The 18,153-nt window shown below is 39.9% G+C and overlaps 1 long non-coding RNA gene and 4 other non-coding genes across 5 annotated transcripts; all 5 read left to right on the top strand.

The window, feature by feature from the left end:
• The first annotated feature begins 102 nt into the window (after window positions 1–102).
• On the top strand, window positions 103–16,453 carry LOC114550339 (uncharacterized). Its single transcript, XR_003691681.1, has 3 exons — window positions 103–182; window positions 15,102–15,192; window positions 15,705–16,453. It is a non-coding gene; the product is annotated as an uncharacterized LOC114550339 (long non-coding RNA).
• On the top strand, window positions 1,209–1,291 carry trnal-cag (transfer RNA leucine (anticodon CAG)). Its single transcript has one exon. It is a non-coding gene; the product is annotated as a tRNA-Leu (tRNA).
• trnal-cag (transfer RNA leucine (anticodon CAG)) lies at window positions 2,252–2,334 on the top strand. The gene has a single exon. It is a non-coding gene; the product is annotated as a tRNA-Leu (tRNA).
• trnal-cag (transfer RNA leucine (anticodon CAG)) lies at window positions 6,965–7,047 on the top strand. The gene has a single exon. It is a non-coding gene; the product is annotated as a tRNA-Leu (tRNA).
• trnal-cag (transfer RNA leucine (anticodon CAG)) lies at window positions 11,029–11,111 on the top strand. The gene has a single exon. It is a non-coding gene; the product is annotated as a tRNA-Leu (tRNA).
• Window positions 16,454–18,153: the final 1,700 nt, after the last annotated feature.

The raw sequence follows: 18,153 nt of genomic DNA, 5'->3' as shown, positions 1-18,153 counted from the left end.
TATTTATTTTTTTCAAATTAAAAAAACACACAAAACATTGTTAGTGTGAATTATTTCTCCCACATCCCCTATTGGCTGTGAACGCAGCATTAGCTGTGGCAGTGTGTCCTCACTCGGTGCTCACCTGTGGTCACTCGGTCATGATGTTGTCCAATCCACCTGAAAGACTTGCCAGGCTAAAGGTTAGAAAATATACTGTATTAAGTATGTTGAAATATGAACATTAACGTTTTGTTAGTGTCTCAAATATCATTGGGCCTAATAACTCGATAACTTGGGCTAAATCAAGTGATAAATAATTGCTAGCTTAATTCGCAAGGCTAGCTGGTTAACGCTAGCTAGCTAACGTTAGCTACATTAGCCAGCTACCGTCAAATCTCGTTTCTTTTTTGTTTAACAACACAGATAACATAACTGTCGTTTGCTATCATTGTGGTGTGCTATGTTAAATAGTACACTACAAAGTACTTTTGTATATCATTGTTCCACAACTGTCTTCAAATGACGGGGAAAAAGTGCTTGTTTCATAACAGCCAGCAGTCAGTTATATAGCTGCATTAGCTAACGTCTTATGACTTGTAAATAGCTGAATCGTTTGTCGTAAGTGGTTTTAACGTCTGCTATTTCTGATTTAATGAAATTATTATATTATCAGTTATAATTAAAAATCACATTTAGTACACTGTTCTTCTATTTTAGTCAACCGTAATAGGCAACAGTCATATGCATGATTTTAAAGGTGAATACCACCTAAATTAAGAATTCCAGTACGTTATTTCTATGGCCTTGGAAAGTCAGTAAATATCTGTGAACACAAGCTGCTCTCTCTCTCTCTCTCCAAGCCAGAAACCAGAGAAGTAAGTCTTAACTTGTGATGTCACTAAGTATAAAGTATGAAACTGCTCCATAGACAATCAATAGGTGACTGATTTTGTGGACCCACTTTTTTATACCCCAATGAGCTTCATTCTGTTTTAGTGTTTTCAGTTGTAAAACAGAAAATGTACCCATATACTCAAAACATTCCCCTGGGTGCTCTTAGTGTCATCTATAACATAACATCTCCCAATTCATTGTCTATTGAGCAGTTCCATACTTTATACTTGATAGGGAGATGTAACTACTTGTGTAACTCTACTACTAATAATACATTTTATCCACTCAAGACAGTGTTTTGATCTGTCAGCTATGTCTAGTGTCTATCAGCAGTCAGGATGGCCGAGCGGTCTAAGGCGCTGCGTTCAGGTCGCAGTCTCCCCTGGAGGCGTGGGTTCGAATCCCACTTCTGACAGCCTGTGTTTTTCACTGGTACTGTTATTTATAACACAAGACCATCAGGGAGCCATTGCATGCAGAAGAATGCCACAAATGTAAATGAAGTAATTATTTCTGTCCCTGTCAGATTCCATGTCACTGTATATACTCTGTTTTAGGTCAGCGGTGGCACCTGCATGATGCAGGACATAGCATAATTTGGTCATAAACAACCTTGTCTCTTCCCTTTTCTTAAGTTTGTTAGCTGGTGAAGTAATTTTGGCAAGCTAGCCAACTAACATTTCCATTCAGATTAGAGATGGCCCGATACCATTTTTTGCTTCCCGATACAGATTCCAATACCTGAACTTGCGTATTGGCTGATACCGAGTACCAGTCCGATACCAGTGTTTCATATATTTTATTATGTTTTAACAACTGTATACTACTATCCCAGTATGGATATGATATTATTTCTATCCATGTTGACTGTCTGGCTCAGGTCAAACTCTTTGTGAAACATGAACAAATACAAACAATGAATGCCGTAGAATTTTCTTTTATTATCCAGTTTGACAGTCAGTTATAACGGAAAAAGAACATAAATAAACTACTTGAACATAGATTTTCTTTAGGGCTTTATTACGTGGTATCGGATCGGTGCATAAACTCCAGTACTTCCCGATACCGATACCAGCGTTTTAGGCAGTATCAGAGTCGATACCGATACTGGTATCAGTATCAGAACATCTCTAATTCAGATAGTATTTTGCTAGCAATAATGTAAGCAACCAAGCAAGCTAATTTTAGCCAGCATTCTGTAGCTTACGCTTCATGGATCAGGTGTTGGTTGTTTCGTAATCTTAGCTGGTAAAGTTATTTGTAAATGGAAAGCTAGCCAATTTACCAGCCAGCCCTGAAGTCTGGATGAATTAGCTGATGTTATCCACGCAAGATGATGTTTTGTTACGTCAGCTACAGTCAGTTGTCATCAGCAGTCAGGATGGCCGAGCGGTCTAAGGCGCTGCGTTCAGGTCGCAGTCTCCCCTGGAGGCGTGGGTTCGAATCCCACTTCTGACAGTGTAAGTTTTTCTGCTGGAACTGTTCCTTTTAACATGAGACCATCAGGGAGCCGTAACATTTGGAAGAATGCTACAAAAGTAAATGAAAACAATTATTTCTGTCCTACTGGAAATAATCTGTTTTAGGCCAGCTGTGGTGCTTGCATAGAGCTGCATGAGGCAGGACATGACGCCATGTACTCTCACATAGCCGCTTCATAATTTGATCGTAAACAACCTAGTCTCTTGCTGTTTCTTGAATTTGATAGCTGGTGAAGTAGTTGGACAAGCTAGCCAACTAACATTTCCACTCAGATAGTCTTTTGCTAGCAATAATATTAGGACCAAGCAAGCTAAAGTCAAACAGCTAGCTGTAGCTTACGCTTCATGAATGAATGAATTCATTTTTTTATTGGTCATAACCAAAGGGTAGGGTCAGAAACTTCAGCTTATATAATGCCCCCCCTTGTCACATTCATGGATCAGGTGTTGGTTTGCTTCTTAAAGTATATATATATATATTTATATTAGGGGTTGGCGATATCAGAGACTATTTAGAAGAGACATGCCACTTCCTCAATCCTCAATACAACTATATGAAAACCCATAACGGCAAAGATGGCGGTTGTATGCACATGTCCTGCCCCTCCAAGAACAAGACACAAGAAAAATAATAATTCTAAATATTGTACTGTACACTGATAAAACAAATGACATTGAGCATTTGTTTAAGTGCTTGGCCAAAGTCCTTAAATTGTCTCTGGCTTGGCACAACCATAGATATATATAAAGCAATTTTTATCATATTCTACTGCTGTTTCTATACATGTAGTTTTTATGTCCCGTTGACCAGTGAAAGTGCAGTTCTGACTCTCTGCCCATTCATTTAGATAGGAGCCTGGTCTTGTTAGTCCGAAATAGCTGCCCGGAGGCGTTGCCAAGATGGCGGCCGAGTGGCATGACTTGCCTAAAAGGACTTTGGCGATATGGACAAAAAATAATATCTCGATATTTTTTCCGATTTTGACAATAACGATAATTAGACGGTATCCTTTAAAAATGTGTTTTTAAAAGTCTGAGTTACTTAATCACTGATGATAATGGGCACAATGTTGAATGAAAACAGTGCTTATTTATTTTCTTTAAAATTTAAGTATTCAAGTAAAAACAATTCAAAGACAAAATACTAATACTATACTAATACTAATTGAACTAGTGTAGGAACATTGAACTCTGAGTACACATTCAGTTGTACACCTCTCCTGTAATGTAAATTGTGCAGCATACAAGCAAGATGAAATCATAACAATAAACAAAGGGCTCTGTTCTGTAACATATTGCACACAACCATGTCCTTATTGGAAGCAGTCCTGGAGCTGGGACAGGGCCGTGTCAGGCCAGGTTCTGATAGTCCGTCTACTTGGCTGTATAGTCCTTCTGACTGGGATTTATGCTGGGATCAGTAGTTGGATGTGACCTGACTGGCCCAGGTGAGGAAGCGGTGCAGTTCTGTATGCTTTCTTGTAGTGTTAATTTCGTCAGACGAGACAAGACTAAATATGTTCGTCAACGACCTTTTTTCCATGACTAAGACAAGACGATGACGAGACTGCGCCAATGTCCAAAAACGCTGACTAACACTAAATTAACACGCATTATTGTTGACGAAAAAAGACGAGACTAAAATGTTTTGCATAAAATAAAAACTAAGACTAAAAATCTCTCTTTATTTTCGTTTACAATCGTCTCTACTTTTTCATCATGAGATAGAATATTCAGCTGTTACCGAGACCCGATGCTACGGCACCGACAGGTGCCCTAACGACCGTTATCTACCGGACCTAATAGCAACGCAGATTTTGGTGCCACTTAAATGCCTGCGCTTCTCTCTGATGCTCCTAAACGGACGTTAGAGTCAACTGAAACATCGCTGCACGGGGTGCTAGTTAACACTACGCTTGGCAGCAGGTAACGTTAGCATACCGTTAGCTAGCAGTTGGAGTAAACACGGTTACAATGCTGACAGCTAAACGGTGTAAAGGTTTGTCTCTATTTCACTGTGTAGGATTCCAACACGAGACGTACGACAGTCTGCAGCTGCCGTTGTCTGAAAAACAACACATATGTTGCGTTCACTTGAAATACGCCTCGCCAGTTTCGTGCTGCATTTATTTTAGTTTAAAATATCCCTTTACCATGCAGTGGTTGTTTTTGTCGTTTACTGGTGAAATAAGGAAGAGGCTCAATATTTATATAACTTAATATAATTTATTTATTTTTATAACTATTTGACTGAAATGTTATCAGAAATAATTTATTTAAAAAAAAGACAATCTATAAGCTGGAAAAAAAGCTGGGGAGTACAGACTTTAAGGACGCCTTGTTAAAGTCCCCTGCTACAATATGTATCCACCCCGCGCTGCAGTTTGTTCACTATGGTTAGCAGTGAGCCAAACTTGTGCTAACGTTAGCATCGGGGGCTATAACAGCACACTGCCAGACGGCAGTGTGCTGTTTTTGCGGTAAATAAAATGGCCTGTATATTACCGACAGGACTTCAGGTCAGGTGAACCGTGCGGGGCAACGATCCTGCTGTTGGTACGCCATTAATTATGCACAAAAATGCAGTCCTCCGCCTCTGGTCTGACTCTTGCCGTAGTTATTTTCTCATCCTGCCGGTAGCTAGCTTGGCGTGCTAGCGTCGACAACAACCTGGAGCGCCCGGTCTGGCTATGTCCTCCGGGATGTTGTGAGCCGCCTGGAAGGCTCTCTTAACAGCTGTGTTGTATCATAGTCCTATACTGATTAGTTCAGTGTGGCTGTACTTGTATAAATATACACAGAGAGGAGAGCTAGTAGCTGCTGCACAATCGCGTGCCGCCATCTTTGTTGACATGAGTGAATGTGTAGCGTTCCAATCGGTTCCAATGCGTGTTTTTAAATGTTTTTTTCTAAGTAATTTAAATACTCGATAATGTCAATTTGCGCATCGTTAACACAACAATGACGATATTATCGTCAACAATATATATCGCCCACCCCTAATATATATATATATATATATATATATATATATATATATATATATATATATATAGATTCTAGTGGCCTCTTTGGAGCAAAGTGGTCATCAGCAGTCAGGATGGCCGAGCGGTCTAACACAGCCTATGTTTTTTGCTGGAACTGTTCCTTCTAACATGAGACCATCAGATAGCAATAACATGAGACCATTTGCTAGCAATAGTATTAGGACCAAGCAAGCTAATGTCAGCCAGCTAGCTGTAGCTTATGCTTCATCGATCAGGTGTTGTTTTGCTTCTTAAAGTGTGTGTGTATATATATATATATATATATATATATATATATATATATATATATACCACCAGCTACCGCTGACCTGTAGGAGCACCATGCGGGGCACCAGAGCCGGTGTTGAGGAACTCTGTTGCAGCTCAACACATCTACTAAATACTGCTGATACAACCAAGCTGTGACGGAGGTCTGTAGCGTCTTAAACAACTAGCAGTCGCCGCTCTGTAGCACGGAGCTCCTCTTTGACGTTTGTTTTTACCGCTAGTTACTACGAAGGAGCTTGCTACAGGTATGCTACAATCAAGAAAGCATGGGATGTTAATGTACATTACTCAGCAACAGGTGAAAATAAGGGTAAGGTTGCGCAATAATGTTGAAATGATTTGAACTAAAATAGTACTATTTCGTATTTTATTCTGTTTTCTGATATCCATTGTATTTGATGTTATTGGGTAACAGTTTAAATGTTTATTAACAACAAGCAAATTGCGCAAATTTGTGCAAGATGGGCTTTAAAGTATATATATATATATATATATATATATATATATATATATATATATATATATATATATATATATATATATATATATATATATATATATATATATATATATATATATATATATATATATGAGTACATGTGTTGATTCTAGTGGCCTCTTTGGACCAAAGTGGTCATCGTGGCGTGGGTTCGAATCCCACTTCTGACACCCTATGTTTTTCACTGGAACGGTTCCTTGTAATATGAGGCCTCAGGGAGCCGCAAATATAATGCCACAAATATAAATCAAACAATTGTTTCTGTCCGTGTCAGATGCCATCTCACTTACTGGAAATACTCTGTTTTAGGCCAGCGGTGGCGCTTGCATAGAGCTGCATGGATTTGAATCCCACTTCTGACAGTCTGTGTTTTTTGCTGGAACTTTTCCTCTTAACATGACACCATCAGACCAGTTAGGACCAAGCAAGCTAACGTTAGCCAGCTAGCTGTAGTTTATGCTTCATGGATCAGGTGTTGGTTGCCTCTTAAAGTGTGTGTGTGTGGATATATATATATATATATATATATATATATCTGGCGCAGCACTCCATCACTCTCCTTCTTGGTCAAATAGCCCTTACACAGCCTGGAGGTGTGTTTGGGGTCATTGTCCTGTTGAAAAATAAATGTTGGTCCAACTAAACGCAAAACGGATGGGATGGCATGTCGCTGCAGGATGCTGTGGTAGCCATGCTGGTTCAGTATGCCTTCAATTTTGAATAAATCCCCAACAGTGTCAGTTTTAGTTTACGTTGATTCTAGTGGCCTCTTAGGACCAAAGTGGTCATCAGCAGTCAGGATGGCCGAGCGGTCTAAGGCGCTGCGTTCAGGTCGCAGTCTCCTCTGGAGGCGTGGGTTCGAATCCCACTTCTGACAGCCTATGTTTTTAGCTGCAACTTTACCTTTTAACATGACACCATCAGGAAGCCATGCTGAATTCCACAAATGTGAATCAACGATTTATTTCTGTCCGTGTCAGATGCCATCTCACTTACTGTTAGTCTGTTTTAGGCCAGCCGTGGAGCCTACATAGGGCTGCATGAGGCAGGACATGACGCCATGTACTGTCACATAGCCACTTCATAATTTGGTCATAAACAACCTAGTCTCACAGAACCTAGATAGCAGATTAAGCCAGGATTTCCCAGTTATCCTGGATGACTTAAGCATTGACTCAGTTTCACGAAAGCAGAAGCGCCTAAGTTTCCATGGAGATTTATTCTGTGCAGCTAGCCTGGCCAGGAGCAGGAAAGTAATTTGGCAAGCTAGCCAACTAACATTTCCACTCAGATAGTCCTTTGCTAGAAATAATGTTAGGACCAAGCACGCTAACGTCAAACAGCTAGCTGTAGTTTATGCTTAATGGATCAGGTGTTGGTTGCTTCTTAAAGTATATATACTATACACGAGGGTTCGAATCCCATTTCTAACAGCCTATATTTTTAGCTGGAACTAGGCCTGCACGATTCAGGGAAAAATATGAATCACGATTTTTAGCTTAGAATTGATATCACGATTCTCTGCCACGATTTTTCTCTCACGAAGTGTAATGTTTATTGCACACATGAACCATGACAAAACAAAACAAATTGGCAGCACCAAACATGGACTTTTAGCACCTATAGCAAATTGCGCATCACCACAAGCCTGTAAACATAGAGGCTTCAGTGAATAAAGAAAATAAAGTAAATACTGGCCATTTAAGTACAGTAGGCTACCAAAAATAGTGACCTAACATATTGAACTAAATATGGCCCTGATACCGACTCTATCTGAACTCCTTGAACATGTCTTTACATAATTAAAACATGTCAATCAACATGATGCAGCTACAGCTTCAGTTTCTAGAGAAATGGAGTTTGTAAATTGCCAATTAAGTACACTATCAAAAACAGAATGATTTCTTAGCACACTCTTTAACTGCTTGCTCACTCTTTAACTGCTTGCCTTTTATAGAATTAACATTTAACTGGCCATTCAAGTAGGTTACCAAAAATAGAAGTTTAACGCACTACGCTGAATATGGCCCTGAACATGGTTGTAAATAGGCTAATTGCAACATCTTTCGGACCTCTTGCCTTCTACTGCTTCATCATATTGCATTTTGTGGTGACGTTTGCGGTGCTGGTAAAGTCTTGTGGTGTTACTTTGCGGTGCTGCAACAAGGGCAAAGCATGCCTTGCAAATCACATTGGACTGACCCTCGTTGTCTTGCTTGAATCCAAAATACTTTCACACCACCGAATGTGAGCCTTTTTTCGGAATGAGTTCGGTTTGAGACTGAGTGGTTGACTGATTTTCATCACTAGTACCTGGGTTTTCATCAATATCCATTTGGTTTATTTCCGAAAAAGGCTCTTTGTCATTGGCTGAGGGTGAAGCCCTGAACTGACAAGTGAAACGTATCTAAAAGGCGCTTTGTCATTGGCTGAGGGTGATGACCTGAACTGTGTAAGAGATGTCCTACCAACATTTTTATTTTTTATTTTTTTTAAATCAAAGTCATTTAAAAATTAAATTGTGAATCGAGATCGCGATTTTATAACGATTTATCCTGCAGGCCTAGTTGGAACTGTTCCTTTTAACATGAGACCATCAGGAAGCCGTGGTGTGCAGAAGAATGCCACAAATGTAAATCCACGCGTATCCACTCAGATAGTATTTTGCTACCGATAATGTTAGCGACCATGCAAGCTATTTCTCGCTACCTCAGCTAACTAGCAACTCGTTAGCACCTATTAGCCCATAGTATTCATTCTACAATGCAGGGTTCGACAGTTCAAGCAATTCACTCGCATTTGCGACTAAAAATAGATCTGTGCGAACTTTAAAATTTATTTAGGAGCAGTTGTGCGAATACCCTAACATTAGGTTTAGGGGTGTCCCGATCAGCTTTTTTTACCCCCGATACGATTTTTTAAATATTGAATATCTGCCGATAACGAGTCCTGATCCAATACTTGTAGTTGCCCAGATAATAGAGCTGCATACCATTTTTTTGTTTACAGAAATAACTAAGTAAACAAAGTAACTAAAATATGTCTTAATGGATTAATACATTTAATTTAGTGCAGCAAATGAGTCATTTCTCTCAACACCAAAACCCAAATCCCACCCACAACCAAAGAATAAACAGTTTTAAGTTCCTCTTGTGCTTAATAGTCGATCTTTGATAAAAAACTAAACTTAGTGATGCCTCCTGCGCTAAATAGTCAATCTTTTATTTTCTTCTTGTGTTTACCGATCTCAGCTCCATGAAATAACGGCCTGAAAGCGTGGTTTCCTGGTGGAATCCCTGAAGAAGTGTGGAGACTTGGTGTAATCCGCTTCTGCAAAAAAAGCGGGGACTAAGAAACATGGACTTTTTTACTTGTTGCTAAGGGCTGGCAAGCTACCGGATGGTGAGTGGCCACACCCATCTTGGTTTGAAAGTGCCGGCATCCAGACGGTCTGGCCGTGTGTCTGGGGCACAGGGCATGTGTGATTAAAGGAGGCGATCAGTACAAGCTGATGCAAATGATCGTAGTAAGGCAAAATCGGCTTTGATTTGATACTGTGATCGGGATCGAGACATCTCTAGGTAGGTAATTTCATCCTTGCCACTTTTTTTGCAGGTTATGTCCATAGTGCATCATGTTTCTATTGTCTGAAATACCTTTCGGCCTGAAAACGTTTGATAACCAAGGGCAGGGCTAAAAACTGAGCGTCCCTAACATTTGACCTTTGCTCTGTTCCCAAACAAGAAAAGCAGCACAAACAATGTATTCTATCATTCATTCACATTTCCACATATATATTGTTTAATGCTATCTATGTCAATACATACATGGTAATACCATGCAGGAAACTGCTTCACCACGGTGTCGTGTTGTGTAGTGGTCTCACTGAGATTATAACTAGATCACTGGATTTAGAGTCTACAGTCCTCATTACACAATGGCACCACTGAGTGCAACTTCTGCCACACAGTGGTGGGACAGTGTCATTATGTCTTTATTTACCCTGTTCCTCAGGTGCAGTTTGTTGGAGAACCATTTTGACAAAGCTTGATCAAATTAAACTGCCCTTTAAGAACTCAGATCTGCATGTGGTCTGCCAAAGGTGGGAAGCAGGACTGAAAACGTTCCCCAAAAAATCGTTGCTGACCAACTTCCGACTTAAAATCCTCTGCTTTTGAGTCTCCTGCACTATAATTCTAACCACTAAATGATGCAGATTTGATTTGTAATATTATCATTGAAACTCTTTTTATTCAGAAAGGGCCTAAGATTGTATCCTTACAAAATGTCTTGATTTTAGTGAACTGTTATGTGGTGAGGTTTTAAAAAGACTGGATAACAAAATGGCACAGACAAACTCCAAAGTTTCATAATTTTGTCTGAAGAACAGATAAACACGTCTCCATACGACTATGCAGACTGCCTGTAATATATAGCAGAGTTATTATATTAATTTTGTGTTTTTTGTATATATATGTATACATGCAAACGTATTGTTCATCTTCATTAGTTTTTTCATTTATTTTATTACACATTCATTAGTAAGGATACTTTAAACAGTTTAAAGATCATCTTTCAAAACAATGTAATAATTGTGGCATTTCCCACTCTCCACAAGTCTGTGAACGTAGCATACCAAGGTTCCCGGCCAATCTACTCAAACTTCAACAGGCTGCCATTTGTGCTTTAATACTGCCATCTAGTGGGCACTTAGTGGAAATACCACATTAAATTAATATCTGTGAATTACGAAATGGTCTACCAGCTACATTTTATTAAGTCACAAGTGGTCCATGAGAAAAACGGATGTGTAGTAATGAGGTACAAACTTGATATATTGTTTGTTTTTACATAAGTTGTCAGGATGGCCGAGCGGTCTAAGGCGCTGCGTTCAGGTCGCAGTCTCCTCTGGAGGCGTGGGTTCGAATCCCACTTCTGACATGACTTTTTTTTTTACTTCATGTAAACCTGTCATGTATCTCTATATACTGTACATGATCACACATACCAGCTGGTAAAACACAGGTAAAAAAACCTATATTTAATAAAATGATTCATTAAATATAATTTTTCAGTAAGTCTGGCTTGGTTTGCCTCTGTCCATGAAAATCCACTAGAGGGCAGGAAAGACCAGTTAACATTAGTGCCCTATATTTAGAGAGTGTGGCAAACTAGGGAATCGAATGTTCTGAACATACCGTTCTGCGATTGGTTCCGAGGTGGTCACGTCTTTCAGGGACTCCATGTTTGGTACCAATATTCATCTGATTCCCATTGATATAGTGCAGGGAATAGTGGAAAAATATATAAATTATTTTAAAAAATGACATGAATCACTGAAAAAATGCCCAACTGTTGTGCGTTTGGTTGCAATGAAAGACAGGGAAGCAGCATAAGATTTCACAAGTTTGAAGTTAGCCTTATGCTAGCGTTAGCTTTTTCGCTAGCACTCCATGTACCTAAATGCTTGTGATCTTGCACAGTCATAGCTATGGCTTTTGGTCTTGACCGAGTCCAGGTGTCTTTATTATCTTCATGGATGGGGATGTTGTTCAGCTTTTCACAATTTTAGACAGCTATGCCGATGTTTGCTAACGTTAGCGCAACAGAGTTAGCCTAGCCTTCTAGGTAGCTAAATATTACGACTGCCTTCGGAGTTTCCTATATCAGCGTCCACGTTGTCAACATAAGACCTGTGGCATTAGTGCTCCTTTTGTACCATAATTTTATTGAATGAAATATTGAGCTTTGCTCCTCTGAGATGGGTGGGTTTTTGTTACGTTACACACAGAGCTATCTATAGTTAGCCTGTATGCTAGCGGACATTAAAAAGGTAAACACTCCTAAGAGACTTATTAGGCAACGTGGTCACTCACTACATGGGCATTTTTTAGAGGCCCATTTACGATATAGAAGGTAAATATACACTGGAATATTTCCGTAAGGGCATTTTGACAAACGTTGATAATAACATGTATATGCCTGTTTATGGTGAAAATAAGCGATTTATTTCAAGATAGCATATCCGCCCCATAGGGTTACACTGTAGTCATCTGACGTTGGTATCCAATATGGCGCCCATGATTTGAGTTGGCCACACTCTCTAAATATAGGGCACTAGTTAACATGTAAAAGCCTACTGTGATTGCTGCTTAGTTAATGACATACCAAACAAGACCACACAGCCCCATCATTTTGAGGAATCACATATCATTTAGCAGGTAGTCCACATTTTAAATTATTATTAACTTGTCAATTAAAGAATAACTAACCTGTTTGAATGCTATCACTAGAATTATGTGGTATGTATTCAGATTAGGTAAAAAAAAAAAAAGAAGAAATATATGGTTTGAGTGAAATACAAAAAATGTGTCATAAAACATTTTTATTTGTAATATGCAGTTACAATGGATATCCTGACCACTGGTTTTACATAACGGATGTTAACAAATACCCAGGTTGAAATGTACAGTATGTAACCATTTCTATTTGTGAACACCTCTGACTTTGTGAATACTAGTTTATTAGAGACAAAAAAAGTGGGTGTAACACAAAACTTGACATTCGAAGGATGCATTAATAATCATATGATATTAACATGTAGATATCAGTTATTACATGATGACATCCCTAAAGAGACTCAACCCAACAAATAATTTATTATCACCAAGTCTTTTCTGTGTTCTCAGTCAGATATAGTAGCCCTGTTCATCATGTAGCTGCACAGACCATACTAAAGGATAGATTTTTTTGTTGGTTAAGTCTTTTCATGGGAATTCTTGATAATAATAAAAATGATGAAACTGTTATTTTTGTCCCTTAAGGGGTTGAACAAAAAATGTAAATTGACTAGAGATGCACTGATAAACCGGCCGGTTACCGGAATTGGCCGATTTTCATGTGTTCAGCCATGACCGGCGACTGGCAGGTCAGTCTGACATATGCCGATTTCATGCCGGTCAATGCTACGATTAACTGACAACATAAGTTATACGAGTTACAGTTCTCAAGGACGCACACACACACGCGACAGCACAGTCTCTTTTTCCTTTCTCTCAACCTTTCCGCCGTGTGTCGCGAGTACCCGCTTGCGATGTGAAGCGCGTGTCCGCGCTATTCTAGCACATGTAGGGAACCTCGGGAATTAACCTGCAACATGTCAGCTGTTTGGGAATTCTTCAGCGTGTGTGCAGATAACAAGTTTGCAATATGCAACACCTGTAAGGAAAAAGTAGGGCGTGGAGGGATTACACCAAAAACCAAAATCACATTTTTTTTGTTGGATATTGGATGTGAAAGGAAGGAAATGGTTCTAACATTGCACTTTAGATGTGTGTGAATTTCCAACACCGGGAGTAATTTATATAGTTTTATACCATGGTCTGGGTGAATACTCGATTCTGATTGGCTGCAGGCTGTCCATTAAAAAGTGATGTAGGACACCTACTAAAGGAGTTCCGGTGAAACTGTCTGTTTACTGTTCTAAATGAATGCGCTACATTAAATCAAAAAGGAAATATGGATTTATTATTTCCAACTCGTCCTCTGAACACCACAGGATGGCGCTAAAACACACAAGCTGCAAGAAGTAAGTTCTACTGGCCCTCTGGACTGACTTTGTTTCACAGCGAATAACGTTATCTCACGTCCTGTTCGCTGTTCAGCTCGCTGCTTCAGGCTGCGCCGCTGCAGCCGACAGTAACGTTACACATCGCGGATCAAATTCTTCGTAAAAGTCGTCATATTGTTTTGGGGACGATGACATGGCTGGATAGCTTGCTTGTCTTGTTATTCAACATACTGTCAAATTATTTTTACTGATTGCCAACTGTACACAATGTTATTGACTTTGGATCTTGCTTGCATAATGTTAGCTTTCTGGCTCGTAGCTAAACTTTAGGGTTCTATCAGCTGAGCGGACTATATAAATATCTCCGGTTGCTAAGGGAGGCAAGTCGTATCTAAGGTCCTTCCTAATTCCTGGGGGAGTGTACAACGTTTGCATTGCATAAGAACCTGATGGATGGGAGTGATTGTTCCAGGTATTAGTCAAACCGTCAGGCGTAACCAGGGAAACAGAGTTATTTTTTGGATAAACTTTAGATTTCGATTGTAAAACTAATTAAAATATGAACTAATGTTTTAAAAATATGTTATTTGGCAAGTGACCATGGTATAAGCAGGTTAATGCCCTTCGAGGTGTCCATTGTCAGGTATTAATGGACTTCGGATTAATTGACACCTCGTCGGGCATTAACCCTTACCTATTTTATAGTGATCCATTATCTGTTCAAAAAATGTTCTATGTTGTGTGCAAAATGTTCTATTAAAGAAAAGAGTGGTTAGAAAAAAATGAAATCGGAATCGGCTAAAATCGGTATTGGCTGGCCTAACTCAAAGAAAATCGGAATCGGCCATCGAAAGTTGCAATCGGTGCATCTCTAAAATTGACCCAAAGGGGCTGTAATGACTCATTGAAAATGACACCTCATGCTACAATGTAACTACCAAACACGACACATGTAGCTGTAACATCTTCAGGTCAGTTCTGTCTTTGATGGTCCTGCTGCAGCAGCAGCTTCACAGTGCGTGCTTTGTCCTTTCTTCGTTCCTTTTCACGTCTGGTCTTTGTCTTGTCTCCTCGTGTCGTTTCCTCTCCTCTCTCTAAAAGACAAATGCTTTCAGAAAGCATGCTGGCTTCTTGTCCTCTCTATCTATGAATACTATAGGAAGTATGGTAGCAGAAAAAAATCTAAGTGAGAGAGTTTCTAGTTAATGCTGTTTCTTCTCTCTCTCAAAGCAAAGCAAACAACAGATATAGCGATAACATAACTGTTAATCATTTTAACAACCACATAAAAATAAGAACTATTGATCACAATAGAAATTTGGATAATATTGTGTATAATATGTATACTTATCTTTTTAAAGATGACGGGTCCCAGTGCATGGTTTCTCCTCTCCCTGTGAAAGACAAATGGCAGAGACAAGAAAAAAAGCAGGAAATAACTTCATCAACAAGGTAAGCAGAAGAACTCATGTCCAGTACAGAGATTTGAATACAAACAAAGGGTAATTGTGTATTTATCTTTTCAAAGTAGAGGGTTCACAATTGCACGCTGTCCTGCCTCCTCTCGTCTCATCAGGTCTTTTCCTTGTTTCTTCCTTGTGTCGTTTTCTTCCCTCTCTCTGAAAGACAAATGGCAGTCTAGGATGGTATTAGTTTAAAAAAAACAACTTCAAAAGCCAGAGGAACTATCCATTTGTACTTGATAAAACAGATACAAAATGTATACTTAATTTTTTTTTAGGAGAGGGTTCACAATGTATGCTGTCTCTTTTCCTTGTCTCATCCAGACTTCTCTCCTCTTCTTTCTCTGAAAGACAAACTTCAGATAGGTGTGATTACAGTTACTACAAATACTGTTGTATTTATAGGGTTCTACTGCACCATAAACACTATTAAAGATTAAGATGATCTGTTAAAGACTAGTTAGCCATTTGCTAACTCTTCCTGTGTTTTCTTCTTTGCAGGCAGACTGGCAGGTCTGGTTAGCTGAGAGCGAAGGGCAGGTGGGCTTGATGCATTCACTGGCCTCTATCTTGCTCAGTCCCATCTGTTCCTGCTTCTTCTATCAGCCTGTTCTTCCTCGTCCACCTGCCTGTCTTTGGTGGACCAGTAGCGTGATTGGCTCTGACACCGATACTGCAGCTGTTGCACTAGGTCTTCTCATTCCGAGCTCAAACTGAAGTCTTTAGCTTGTGATGCTAGTGATGAGTCCCATTCTTTAAATAATGTTACATGTAATTTCTAGCTCAAGAAAATACATTCAACAGTATATAAAGAAATCCATTTGAAGTGCTAGTGCTTTGCAAGGCTGCAGGGGGACCGGTGTCTGTCCCAACACCCTCTGGGCAGATGATGGGCTAAACCACAATCTAGAGATCTTAATTCCTCCTGGATGGAAAAAAAAATTGATTGTCTTTCGAGAGAGCTCCTATCTCAAGTGATGCTCATAGCTCCCTCGTAGTTCCCACCAGATCAGACACACGGGCCAGCACCAAGAAATAAAGAAAGGTGCAATACACACCGGTGCAAGATGCACCAAAAACACTGACCTGTGTGCCACAACCACGGTGAGACAAACTATATACAAATGTACAATAATAACCCCTCAGTCAGCCGCGGTGCAAGACGCTACCGTGGAAGCCCTCTGGGGTAAAAAAAGAAAGAAAAAGAATAGACCTTTTCCACGGCAGGAAAAGCACAGGTGTATTCAAGACCATTAATTATGGCTGCATTCCACTTAGGAGAGGCCCTGGTATTGTGCATGCAGACTTACTGAAACAGCTTACTGGGACAATGGATGGAATTGAGCCATCGTTAAAGTTATCAATTTCAGCTGTGCTTTTCCTAGTATGACAAGTCAAAATGTCTGCTGTGAAAAAGGTCTATTCAGCTTCTTAATCTGCCAGATGTTTAAAAGACCAAAAGGTGCAGCAGAGCAAATGTCCATCACAGTCTCAAGCGTTTCTTTGGCGGAGACTGGCTGCTGCTGCTGCTCTCCTCTGTGTCCTTTCTCTTCTCCGGTCTCGGAGGCCTTGCAAACTGTGCAACTTTTTTGGTGAACTGACAGAGCACCGACATGAGAAGGTGGCCATCTACACTATAGTCGGTCACCCTCCAGCGGTTGGTCAGCTCAGTGCACTCAGAACTGTACACAGGGGAGATGACTCTGGCGACAGTCGCGCCGTCCAACTCCAAGATGCAGAAATAGTTTCTGCGGTCGGCCCTCAGGGCTCCGAGCTCCGTCCTCTCGGGAAGAACTGGGGTCAGCATGTTTGGAGGAGAGGAGCTGGAGCCCGCAGTAGGCACTATCACACCGGCTGGGGCCTCCATCAGAGGAGATGGTGGTTCGTTCTCACTCTGGCTGGCAGGAAAGGGTGTGGCCATCTGGAGCGAGCGGAAGAATCCCTTAAAACGAATGAAAGGGTAGTCCTTGGAACCTACGAGGAGGCTGTGGTACAGGCTGAGGACAAAGGCGGACATGGAGGGGATGACGCCTTTACTCAGTGGACGGTTCCTCAAGTTTGTCACAATCAGTTGAAGGACTTTTCCTGGCATTGGCAGGCATCCTAAATTGAAAGAGGAAAAAAAGGAAAACATTAGTCATGTCATGATCGGACCAATTAAAGCATATGGCTTTAAAACACAGTTCACTTCAGGATTCAGGACTTATTGTGAAAAATCTTATATACATGTGAAAAAAAAACTGCAGTATTATGTCAACTTGTGACAGGCCTGCATTATTTCAAACCATAATATTGATTTGATTTTTCTCTGAATAATGGGCAAAAGGTGCAATTTCACATCATTTTGGACTAGTATTATTACTACATATCTGTGTCTAAAACCTTTGAAAAGCTAGAGCAGATAATTAAACTTGCAAAAGAAGTCCACTGGGGACCAACTGCAATCATTAGATCTGAGCAATGTAACGTTAATCAAGTCATTTAGTTAGTTTTACATTCATTTTTTACTTTCAGTTGGCTTAGGTGTTGCCCAAAACTGCTTGATTTAGTGACCAACAAGGTCCCATTTAGTCACATGTATCGCAATTAGTCAAACGTATAGCCTATGCATTGGCATTCAGCGCTTGTGTCACTAAACCGTCCAGTTATATTAGGGAAGATCAACTTGACCACCCTGACGTCAGAAAAAAATGATATTCTGACGTCGTTTCCATAGCGCGTGCAATATACACTACATTTAGCATTTTTCAAAAAAGAAAATGGCCTAGTCGCCTAATCTCTATAATTTTTTATGTTAACTCGACGACCCTGGTGCATTAACTCACAAATTCATGTTTTATAATCTACATTAATAATCATATTTCCCACCGGTCACCTGTATAGTTATAAAAAAGTAATAATTTGACATCAAAATAACAGCGTAACTCAGCTGTGATGGTTTCACGGTGGC

Source organism: Perca flavescens, chromosome 23 (assembly GCF_004354835.1).
Source record: "Perca flavescens isolate YP-PL-M2 chromosome 23, PFLA_1.0, whole genome shotgun sequence".
Lineage (NCBI taxonomy): Eukaryota > Metazoa > Chordata > Actinopteri > Perciformes > Percidae > Perca > Perca flavescens.
The sequence above is the reverse complement of the archived record's forward strand: the minus strand, read 5'-3'. Positions and strand labels throughout refer to the sequence as shown.